General features: G+C 42.9%; 1 protein-coding gene and 1 non-coding gene across 5 annotated transcripts in view; both read left to right on the forward strand.

Annotated features, from left to right (window-relative positions):
- Nucleotides 1-12,747, forward strand: part of Specc1 (sperm antigen with calponin homology and coiled-coil domains 1) — a 273,961-nt gene that overhangs the window by 106,549 nt on the left and 154,665 nt on the right. The gene's annotated exons all lie outside the window — the stretch shown is intronic.
- LOC120095487 (U2 spliceosomal RNA) lies at nucleotides 6,078-6,272 on the forward strand. The gene has a single exon (XR_005490946.1). It is a non-coding gene; the product is annotated as a U2 spliceosomal RNA (small nuclear RNA).

The raw sequence follows: 12,747 nt of genomic DNA on the forward strand, positions 1-12,747 counted from the left end.
TTTCCTTGAACTTTGGTTTTCCCCAACTGAAGCTTGACTTGGGCAGAGGGTATTTGGGGCACACGTGTGTGAGAGAAGAGCAACAGGCAGTCAGATCTGAAAGAACACTGAGTAGCTTTTGCCCTCCGTGTTTCTCTCATTCTATTTCCCTGATATTGGTATCTCACTGAGTAGACCAGGCTGGCTTCAAACTCTCAATTCTGTGTAGCCACAATTACAGTTGCATGTTACTACAGCTGCTGGCTCTGCCTTTGCCTCTGCAAACCACCCTAGCTCCTTTCAAGGTCAGCTTCTCAAGCCGTTTCTTACATTCCTGCCAACCCTTGATTCATTCACAGTTGTTTGTCTTATTTTCATTTTTAAAACTTGTGTGTGGGGCTGGTGAGATGGCTCAGTGGTTAAGAGCACTGACTGCTCTTCCAGAGGTCCTGAGTTCAAATCCCAGCAACCACATGGTGGCTCACAACCATCTGTAATGGGATCCGATGCCCTCTTCTGGTGTGTCTGAAGACAGCTACATGTATATAATAAATAAATAAATCTTAAAAAAAAAAACAAAACAAAACCTTGGGGTTTGGGGATTTAGCTCAGTGGTAGAGCGCTTGCCTGGGAAGCGCAAGGCCCTGGGTTCGGTCCCCAGCTCTGAAAAAAAAGAACCAAAAAAACAAAAAAAAAAACCCTCGTGGTGTGTGTGTGTGTGTGTGTGCTTGTATGTGACTGTTTGTGTTGTGTGTGAGGCCATATACACATGCCACAGTGCACATGTGGATGTTAGAGACATTCACAGTCTCAGATGCCAGTGCTTGTGTTCTGCCTTGAGGTCTCATTTTGTTTGCTGCTGCACGCACCAGACTAGTTACCTGTATGATTCCAGGGACTTCACACACACACACACACACACACACACACACACACACACACACACACAGCTAGAGGAGTAGCAGCACACACTTTTAATCCTAGCACTCAGGAAGTAGAGGTAGGCAGACTTCTGAGTTCAAGGCAGACAACACCCAGCGCTACACAGAGAAATCCTGTTTTGAAAAAACCAAAAAAGGTTCTAGGGGTCTTTACATCTGTGCTGCCATGGCATTGGGATTGTAGACATTCATTACTGCACTTGGATATACGTGGTTTAGTGAGATTCTAATTTGGGTCCTTGTGCTTACACAGCAAGCATTCTGCTCATCATCTCCCTAGCTCTATTCTCTCTCTCTCTCTCTCTCTCTCTCTCTGTGTGTATACATGGTCATGCACATGTATGTGAACATGTGTGCACAAAGATGCACAAACATACTTGCAGATGCCAGAGGGGGACATCAGATGTTCCTTAAAACAGAGTCTCTCACTGAGTCATGCTGGCAGTTTGGGCTAGACTGGCTGGCCAATGAGCCCCCAGGAGCTGCCTGTTTCTACTGCCCAATGTTATAAGTATGCTTGGATAGGGCCAGCTTTTCAGTTTGTGGTGGGGATTTGCTCTCATACTTGTTAGAAAGCACTCTCATCCACTGAACCACCTTCTTAGCCTGTTTTCAGATTTTAATACATGTGCTCCTATTCACTTGAACACATTAAGAACCACTTTTACAAGTTACTCTGGCTACTTAGAGATCTTCCCCAGTCTTTTCTAGTCATTATCAATTACTCATTTGGGGTCAGAGTCACAACGATGAGAATTTTCTATCCACGTGTGCCACTGCACCATTGCTTAGCTTCGCCGAGAGCCTCCCCTTCTGTAAAGTGGACATAATCACACTGTCACCAGTTATGACAGACGGGAGTATTCAGTTAGCTTCTGCATCCACAGATGCTGGATGTGCAGATCTAACCAACTTCAAATGGAAAAATATTTGGAAAAAGCCAGACATCTGCACTGAACCTGTATGGATCCTTTTTTCTTGGTGGTCCCCTAACCACATATGCATGTATATGTCGGGGGAGGGCTGAACTGTGTGTGTGTGTGTGTGTGTGTGTGTGTGTGTGTGTGTGTGTGTGTGTGTATGTGGAGAGAGAGAGAGAGAGAGAGAGAGAGAGAGAGAGAGAGAGAGAGAGTGAGTCTGAGTGATTCACCTAATCACTGAGCTTCAGAGATCGGTCTGTTCCAGGCCCCTGTCCCAGAGCAGGGATCATAGGCAAATTCCACCACCCTTGAATTTCTGTGTGGGCTCTGGGGATCTGACCTCAGGTCTTCATGCTTGCATCATAGGCATTGTATCCAGGGTGCTGTCTCCCCTGTCTGTGCCACTTTATCCAGGGAAGGGACAGTCAAGGCTTTTGTTGATTCAGGGTCTCAAATCCAGCCCTCTGATACTGAGGGGTGACTGCACCAGTAACAGAGAGCAAAACCCAAAATGTTGATATTTTTATAAACTGTGATCCCCTACTCAACCATCTACATTAAAATAAAAACAAAAACAAAAATCCTCGCTTTTGCAGTTACAGGAGAAAACAAGATCCAAACTTTAAAACTCCACATCTCAGACTCTGGAACATCTCGCCCAGAATCCTCAGGCTTTACTTTCCTTCCTCTTTAAGTTTTATTATTTCAGAGCTCTTTGAGGTTCAGAACAATGTGGAGAGGATGGATCCCCCATGTGCCTCCCCTCGCACACCCTCTCCTCCATTATCAGCTCCTTACACAGTGGGATTCTGCTTACGGCAAGCCTGCGCTGACACACTTATCACTCAAAGCTCATAACTGAGGTTGGGAATCAAATGTCCAACGCTGTGTCTGTCATTGTCAGTGTTGCACAAAGCAGTTCCTCTGTCCTAGAATCCTCTGTGGTCGGCCTGTTTGTTCCACTCCACTGCCTTGTGGCAACCGGTAGCCTACTTTCTGTTTCCAAAGTTTTACCTTCCTAAGAATGTTGTACAGCTAGATCCACCCAGCAGGCAGCCTATTTGGATTATATCCTTTCACTTAGTAATGGATGTTTATGATTTCTCCGTGTTGCCAGGTCTAGTGGCGCGTGCCTATAATTACAGCACCCAGGCAGAGGCAAATAGATTTCTATGAGTTCCAAGTTAGTGGCTTTTAAATAAATGTTTGTTGCAGTTTTCCTCTTAACCAGCTAGCTCCCAAATAATAGAGACTGGAATATTCTATCTATTTAACAAGCTTTAAGGGCACAACAACTGAGCAGTATTTCTGTATTTTAATCCTCTCAGCTAATCTGGCTACTTCCCAGAATGAAATGATATTTGCATTGATATTCTCCTGGTGTCTCCTGGATTCTCTCCTTGTGGTCAATCCCCACTTCCTCTTCTCCTTTCCTCCTTCCCCTGGCTGGGAGGAAGTCCAGCCCTATTCTCTTCCCTGCTCAGTCATTGGTCGATCAGGTTCTTTATTGGGACTCACTGGGAAGCAATGTTTTGCAACCTGATATAGGGGCACAGAAATCAGCATTTGAATAATACAAGGATAATTTTTACCCAGTGCTAACAATATGCCTACCATTCTAGGCCAGGGCTATGTAGAGACCCTGTCTCAAAAGACGACCAAAAAAAAAAAAAAAAAAAAAAAAAAAAAGGCTGGGGTGCTCTTTCAGGAGTCTAAGGTTCAATTCCCAGCACCTACATGGCAGTTCACAACCTCTATAACTCCAGTTCTAAGACTTCTAATGTTCTCTTCTGACTTTCCCAGGTATCAGATACACATGCGATACACAGACATACATGCAGACAAAAACACCCACAATAATACGTAAGTAATAATAAAAAAGAGTTCTTTACATAGTCTCATGTTTGGTAGCTCTTTTCTTCTAGGACTGAATAATATTATCCCATCGTCTGGATGAACGACAGGTTATCCTTCACTTGGTTGCTTCAGTTTTAACAGTTATGAGGAAAGCCACTAGTTATACCCGTGTGGCCCGGTCTTCCTGAGTTGCCTTTCCCCTAAGATTCTTAGTATTTGCACTTTATCAACCAGTTCCTTCAAAATGAAATGTTTCCCTTTTGGTTCCCAGCATGAAAATTAGGACCAGACTTGGAATAAATGTCTGGAAGAATTTTCCAGTAACACTAGAAATTCATAGATAAGGATACTAGAAATAAGTACCTGTTTTTGCTAGAAAGGCCTTCATTCCAGGATGAAGGCATTGTAGGTGGTAGGATTAAAAGATTGTCATTTCCATTTCGTTAAGGTTGAGAGACTTTGTCTTGTATCCTCTCATGGGAAGACACTACCCATCCCAGCCCTAGGGTTACAAGACAGACAAACTCCTCTCCTGGTGGATGGAACCCACGACTCATGCCTCCACTTGCTCCTTTTAGTTCCGAAACTGATTTTTCTCCAACTGTTTGTTGACAGTGATTCAAGGATGTTTGACATCCGCATTCATTCACCCAGGCGGTCAGCGTCTCCCCACTGTGTTCCAAGCTTTTCTCTGCTCGGGTTAGGACCGTGGCAATGAATAGAAGGTGGAAATCCCTGCTCTTGTGGACTATGTGTCCGTCCAGCAGGTTCAAACTAAATTCAGCATCCTCACTGCAGAGTCCCTTCATGACTTCCCCTGGCATCTGGACGTATCCTCGTGGAAGTGACATTTTAGCCGCCTAGATTAGTTCTGGAGTTATCTTCAGCAGCGTGTTTCCTTCCACATGTATGTCTTTAGCATTCCACGTGGTTGTCTGTATCCTTCAGGTTTCCCTGGCCCTCCCCACACAGCACCTCCCTCAAGCATAGCAGCTTCCTCAGCTCCACCGCCCCGGCACAGAATAGTTTATTCTTTTGCCACGTATAATTGGGGCCCATCTGGGGACAATTAATTGAAATAAGCTTGTTAAATCAAGAAAGAAAGAGAATGGAGGGAGGAAGACAGAAAATGAGAAAATGACAGATTTTAAACATTATTAGCCATCGAATATTAACATGCGGGTTTCCTTACCGATCTTTAGTTAGGATCAGGCATGTTCTTAGACTAGGCTTGCTAACAGAAGCTGCTTAACATCTTCAGGCATAGTCTATAATTTTCAGGTTTATGGCGAGAAAAATTCAACAGCAGGATACTGTTGAAACTAATACACCAATAACCGGTTCGATGGAAGTAGTTGCAATTCTCAGGGTTTGAATATTGGTTCTCTTAGTGTGTGTCAAGCTTGAAAATATTTATTCTCAAATCTACGTGCTGCCAAAGAGTGGCATGATGACATTGGACACGATTGGAAGTGATGAGTATTTGTCTCTGGGAAGCTCTGCAAAGGTCCAGGAAAGAGAGTTGATACAAACTCTCCTCTAAGTTGAACATTAGATTTCAGCTCTGCATTCAAAGATTGACAGGTAACATTTTTGTTGACTAAACATGGAGTCCCAAATGTTTTCTCAGATCTTCTCAGATATATGTGTGTGTGTGTGTGTGTGTGTGTGTGTGTGTGTGTGTATATACATATATATAACTTATAGGACTGTGTTTAGTATGTAGAAATGCATACAAATTATTTTGTTTGTCATAATTTAATTTTATTTGGAAGGAATTATGATTTGAAATACTGTACTGAGAAGTTTGTTTCTTACCTTGACTTTTTTTTAACCTTGTTCTAACTCATCCACATGAGCAGCTAGATCCACTTAAATGATAAATTTGTAAACAAATGATAAATCTGTAAATGATAAATCAGTTTTTATTGTCAATTTTTGGTAAATTTTCTTTTTTGATTTTTACTGGTGCGTACTTCTTCTTGGTGGGAGAGTGAGAGAGCAGTCTCGCTGTGCAGCGCTGGAGGGCCTAGTACTGTTGACTAGGGCTGGCCTTAACTTGCACTCTAATCATCGGTCCTGGGATTAAAATCGTGGGGCATATACACAACTCCAAATTTTGATTTTGATATCATAAATGACTTATAAGAGGTCACAAATCATAACATTTCACCATCATGTGACTTTAATTTGCCCAGATTCGGAAGGGGGATGGTGTAGCTATAGTCTGCATCAACACTTTTTAAAACTCCCTAAAGTTAACAACGACTTCATGCCTTGGTCCTGAGGAAATTTAGCCTTGATGTACTATTCAGTGACATTTTTTTTACACCTGAGTTTTAGGCAATGATAACAGCATCATCTATTAATTTCACCAGCCATCGCTTCTCGGCCTTTTGGCTAAGATCAAGTGTAATTTCACCAGCCGTGGCTCCATTGGATAGCATATGTTGACAGTGGTTAAAGGACATAATTTTACTACTTTATATAAATCTCTTGACTGACCTGTATCTTGTTTTGTTTGTTTTGTTTCAAGGTAGGGTCTTTCTGTAGCTCTGACTGTCTGGAACTTTCTCTGTTGGCCAGGCTGGCCTTGAACTCAGTGACATTTTAAAAAGATATGCATATGGCATCTATGTGTGGGCACCCATGGAACCCGGAAGACTGTGCCAGGTTGCTTGGAGTTGGAGCTACAGGCCTTTGCAAGTTATCTGACGCGGTGTTAGGAAATGCACTCAGGCCCTCTAGAAGAGCAGTAGGTGCTCTTACATCTCCCCGGCCGACGTCAGTGGTATTATATTTGTTCTCAATTCCCCTAATAAAAATGGATTTGCCTCATCAGTGCTGTCAGGTACTGCCTTAAGCGTAAATTTGAAATTAATGGTTTGTTTCTCCACACTTCTTCCCTGTGGGTTCTTCCTTCCTCAGTTCACCTAGTTATAGTCTGGTGAGACAAACTGATTTTAGACGCCGCCCTCCCTCTTAGGACATTGTGTATCTGCTACACTCTCCATACATTGCTTAATAAGCTCACCATCCACAAGTGGCTTGGTGGAGTTTTAAAATTATTATTATTATTATTATTATTATTATTATTATTATCCATTCAATACGTTGCCACATAACTAGCTCTTACAACAGAATTTGCTTGTTTTATAATTAAAAACAATAAGACAGCATTAGAAGGCCTTCAGTTGTACTATTTTGTTTTTGTGACTATTACGCCCTTGTCACAATAAACATTAAAATCTTTAGCATGTCTTCATATATGCTGTCCTTTGAGTTTTCAAGACCTGTGCAAATTCCCTACAAATTAAGCAGAATGTTTACCGTTTGACTGGAGAGAGAAAAAACATTACCTGCCCATATTTTGTCGAACAATCTTCCTTTTTCTTGGGGGGCTTCTGTTTCCTTTGAGCCATTGTGGAGCCATACTCACTGTTACTAATCATGGTCTTGATGAAACACGATCAGCTGTGTCTAGAAACCGCTTCTCATTTGTCATCTCTGCACTACAGCTGGCTACTGGTATAGACGCTTTTATGAGCCCACAGGGCTTTTCAGTTGCTGTAGGTGTCAAATGCAGAAGAACAGGGAATCTCCTTGGCTGTGGATAGTACATTCAAACGAGTAGCAGTGCTGTACGGCCCTGGCTTTAAATGGTGCTTCAGCAGGGTCGACAGGGCCTAGTCAGCTCAACAGTCATTTTCTTGGTTTCAAGAGGTAGCACTTTTCTTCTCATCTACCTTTTACTTCTGGGTGTTCTTTCTTTTGTTCTTGGGTTAGGTCTTACAGCGTCAGAGGTTGGACACTTAGCCATGGAGAAGGCATGGAGTTTTACTCCTAGTGACAAACCAAAGCCTCGCTGGAGTGTGGTAGTCACCACTGCTGAAAGCAAGCTGCAGGTTGAGCCTGTCCCCTCCATCCCCCAAGCATGATTAAGAATATAGATAGTTGAACATCTCTAATGGATGAATAGTCATAACCCTTGGTCACACACGTTTCTCCTGCAGCCTTTTATATCGCTCTCTCTCGAAAAGCACTGGCTTGTGTTTTAGATTCATTCCCCTGGTTTAGGAAATGGCAGACAGTAGTTTCAGTTCTGATGGTACAAGCAAAACAAATAAAACATCTCTAAAAGTCGTATCCTGAGACACTGGCGTTCAGCAGCTAAAGTGAGTCATCCCGCGCACTGAGTGCCACACACAGACTTCGTGGTTCTGTCTAGTAGCTGTTTCTGAAGTATTTCCACTTATCTTTTGTCTAATTTCACCCTGATTGAATTCTTTCCTTTTCTCAAGGAGACACGTATGCTCAAAGTGTTGGCTCTGCCGTAGGTGCATGGAGAGAGTGTACCGTTTGACAGAGATGCAAAGTTCAGCAGTGACCTAGCCATATGTCCTGTGCTGGGATTTGTGCTAGCAGTTTGAGCACGAGCTGTGTGCCTGTGAACTGAATGCCACTTGTCCCATCCCATCTACGCCATGGAGAATCAGTCCCACTTGTTGAAGAAAGCAAAGGCTACTTACCACGTTAATATTATTTCTGTACAGAAATTAAATTGCAATTAACCTTTTTGCAAACTTTTTTCCCCCAAGCTGGTAATCAGCCACTCAAAACAATTGTTCTCAGATATTCATCATTAGACAACTGGAGTTTTTGCTGGTTTTATAGCCTACTAAAACTGCTTAGGCTGTTGATCATTCCACATTCAAAAGTTTTGTAAGGTAATGGGGAAGCTTCAATGTTTATTTTAAAATAAAATAAGTTCTTGAAAGAATATAGATAAGCGTGGTGGTGCACGCCTTTAATCCCAGCATTCCCAAGGGCAGAGGCAGGCAGATCTCTGTGAGTTACAGGACAGCCTGGTCTACAGAATGAGTTCCAGGGTAGCCAGGGCTACACAGAAAAACTTTGTCTTGAAAACAACAATGGGGCTGGAGAGGAGGGTCAGTGATTAAGAGCACTGATTGCTCTTCCAGAGGTCCTGAGTTCAATTCCCAGCAACCACATGGTGGCTCACAACCATCTGTATTAAGATCTGGTACCCTCTTCTGACACACACACACACACACACACACACACACACACACACACACACACACACACAGTTAATGTTTCCTATGTTTATAGACACACCCATGGTTTGTAGTTTCTGCAGGTAGGCACCTTTTGGATATATTCAGTGTGTTCTTGCTCCCCCCACCCCCAACTCACACGTTCATTCCTCATCAGTTCTTGTGATAAGTTATACATCTTAAATATTACCAGCATTTGTCTAGGGACAAACACCCCTGCCTGACTCTTAGGACCCAGACAGCTCAATGCTGGAGGCAGCAGTGCACAGGTGTCTATGAGGGGAACCTACTTTCAGCCAAAGTACGCGCTTTGCCAAGGGCCAATGTCTGAATACTTAGTGCTCGTTGGCTGTTTGGTGGGTTGGTTATCAGACAAGTGTTAAATGGAGACTGTGTGCATTAGCAGGCTAATACACATCCTTCCTCAGACCACCGTACCGCTCAGCAGCCTTCAGACTGCTCCCTTGGTGAGACACCTTGACAACCTCTTGCCTAGATTCATGTGATCCCACTGCAGCCGTATCTCCTCCCCGAGTTGGAACATTGATTTTGACTTCTTCACAATCAAGCCTTTGTTCACCCTTCTGAACAAAGACGAGCCCAGAGCTGGGCCTTGCTGTTCAGGATGCGGGTGTCCATGCCAAGTGCCTCCTCATCCCTCTGTGTCCTCCTGCTACTGCAGACATGAACAGAATGCAGTTCACTGAGAAGGGGCAGGCTCATACTCGACACCTCCTTCAAAAGATCTTTATGAAGGGACTCACGACAGCATGTCCCTTTTGCATTTAAAATTCGATTCACCATATCCTGCCCTGCCTGCTTCTCCTTCCTGCTTAATAATCCTTGATTGTTTTGAATAAAGTCCAGTTCTGGAGCCAGGCACCTCCAGGGTCAGGCACCCCCAGCCCCCTCCATCCCATCTCTTCTTCACAGCTAGCCAGACTTCAATCATGCTAATTAAATTCAGAGCAAGGGTCCAGCTTCTTTCAGCTAGAAAACAATACAGTCCTAAGGCTTTTGCACTTACCTTGCTTGACTTTGAGGGGTCGGGGATCACTTACATATCATAGAATTCATCTAAGGTGTGCAAGCCAGTGGTTTTTAATAAATCGGCCACGTTATAACTGTCTTGGCAAACCAGGGTTAAAACACTGTCAGTCCTCAGATCTCCCTCCTTCCGGTTGCCCTGTTTTTACCACCAGCTCAGGCCAACCACTGATCTGCTTTTATCCAGACAGAATCTCCCCACACTGGCCACCTTTCCACCACTGGAGTATTTCTTTTTTTTTTTTTTTTTTTTTGGTTCTTTTTTTTTTTTTTTCCGGAGCCGGACCGAACCCAGGGCCTTGCGCTTCCTAGGTAAGCGCTCTACCACTGAGCTAAATCCCCAGCCCCCACCACTGGAGTATTTCAAGCCTGTGTGCAGGCGTTCACCCAAGGAGCCCTGTGTCTGAGTCAGCCACTTGGCTTCTTTGCCTTCAGCTCCTCTCAAGCTCCTCTTGGCTTTCTTCTTGTGTGAACCTGGTCCTCCTTCAACAAGGTGGCTATGCTCATTGGGAAAACTGAACTTTTCCCTTCTCTAGAATGTGGGAAACTTGAATAATGTGATGTACAGAATAAGTACTGAAAATTATTTCCTAGATAAAGAAATCCATGGAGGGGTTGGGGATTTAGCTCAGTGGTAGAGTGCTTACCTAGGAAGCGCAAGGCCCTGGGTTCGGTCCCCAGCTCCGAAAAAAAGAACCAAAAAAAAAAAAAAAAAAAAAAGAAATTCATGGAATGTAAGATGAGGACTATCTTACCTTCTAGGATATTGAGTGCAGTGCACGTAAAGCCACTTTAATAGTTCATGTGGATCAGGCCTGGCCTTGAACTCACAGAGATGGCCTGCCTCTGCCTCCCAAGTGCTGGGATTAAAGGTCTGTACTACCATACCCAACTATTATTTTTATTTTGATAAGGTAATGACATTGGTTTTTGTTTGTTTTCAATGAAATTGGTTGTTTTTGATTTTTTAAGATTTTATTTATGTTTTATATTTGAGTACATTGTCGGTGTCTTCACACACACCAGAAGAGGGCAATGGATGTCATTCTAGGTGGTTGTGAGCTACCATGTGGTTACTGGGAGTTGAACTCAGGACCTCTAGAAGAGCAGTCAGTGCTCTTAACCACTGAGCCATCTCTCCAGCTCCAATGGAATAGTTTTTTAATAAAACAATTCATGTTTGATAGCTTGAAAAATACAGAACAAAATAATGTCTTTTTAATTACTTCTGTTTGTTTGTTTGTTTGTTTTTTAAGACAGGGTCTCTCTGTATAGCCCTGAACCTAGCTTCCTAGTGCTTAACCAAAGGCATACTCCACCACCACCCATCTTTAATTATTTCTTCTTAAAGAAAAATGTAATCTGATCTAAGTATTACTAGGTCTGGGCATATGCCCAAATAATTGAAAGTAAGATTAGTCATGATGGAGTATATTGGTATAAAAAGTAACAGGTGGAAATGATTAAAGTGTCCATTAATAGACATATGAATACAATATGGATACAAATGACTACAACATGGCATGCTATGCATCCTTAAAAACTAGAACATTCTAGGGCTAGAGATGGCTTAGCAATTAGGAACGTTCCCTTTTGCAGATTCTTCTCTTCTAGGTGCCTCACAGGAGTGACATCACCCCCGTCCTTCTCTAAGGGTTTGTTTTAACACAGTGGCGTCAAGGCTCTTCCGTGCTATAGAATGTACCAGAATTTCCCTCTTTTTCTTCTCCAAAGCTTGTGTATGCAGGCCTGCTAGGATGCTACATACCTCCAATCCCAGGGCTCAGGAGGCGTCACCACGATAGTGACGGTTGCAGAGCGGTGTAAGCAGACTGCCCACTGTGAAACTGTGCACGGTTAAATGGTATGCCCATTTACCCCAGTTTTTAAAAATAAAAAAGAGATCCAAACTGTGCCGGAGCAGTTAAGAGAACTCATTGCTGTTACCGAGGATCCAGATTTGGTTCCCAGCACCCACTTGGTAGCTCACAGGCGTCTGTAGCTCCAGTAGTGGGGATCTTACGGCCTTTTCTGAATTCTGCAGGCACCAGGTGCGCACAAGGTCCACTTACATATGCAGGTAAAACCACTCATATACATAAAATAAAATTTAAACTAGATTCAAAGGAAAGACCCAGAAAGTATTTTTAAAAACTTTTTATCCTTTGTAAGTTTCACATCATGCACCGGAGTCCCCCCACATCACTCCATCCCCTCATATCTGCCCTTCACTCTTGTAACCTCCCCACCAAAAAATAAAATGAAATAAAAAATAAAAACACATAAGCAAACAAAAACCAAACCAGAGCCCCAAAACAATAACAAATCCAATATTATTCTAAAGACTCTCTTGTGGAAGTAATCAGTATTAAAATATGGTGATTATTTTTCTCAACATCTCTCTCAGCAGTGGTCTACCATCATGACAAACATTAATATGGTTTTCAAATCTGGGGAAGCCTCTGGTAACCATTTTTCTTTTTATTCTTTTGAGATCATCTTTTCCATAGTACACACATAAGTGAGACCATGCAGCATTTCTCTACATCTAACTTGCTTCACTTAGCATAATGTTGCCAGTTCTACACGTGTTTTATTTTTTTATTAATTTTTTTCCAGAGCTGGGGACTGAACCCAGGGCCTTGCGCTTGCTAGGCAAGCGCTCTACCACTGAGCTAAATCCCCAACCCACGTGTTTTATTTTTTAATTTATATGAGTACATTGTAGCTGTCAGACACACCAGAAGAGGGCATCAGATCCCATTTACAGATGGTTGTGAGCCACCATGTGGTTGCTGGGAATTGAACTCAGAACCTCTGGAAGAGCAGTAGTCAGTGCTCTTAATCGCTGAGCCAGCTCTCTAGCCCCACACACGTGTTGTTTTTAATGACAGTCTTTAGTTTGTTAAAGGCTACATAGTATTC

The sequence above is a fragment of the Rattus norvegicus genome, chromosome 10, assembly GCF_036323735.1.
Source record: "Rattus norvegicus strain BN/NHsdMcwi chromosome 10, GRCr8, whole genome shotgun sequence".
Lineage (NCBI taxonomy): Eukaryota > Metazoa > Chordata > Mammalia > Rodentia > Muridae > Rattus > Rattus norvegicus.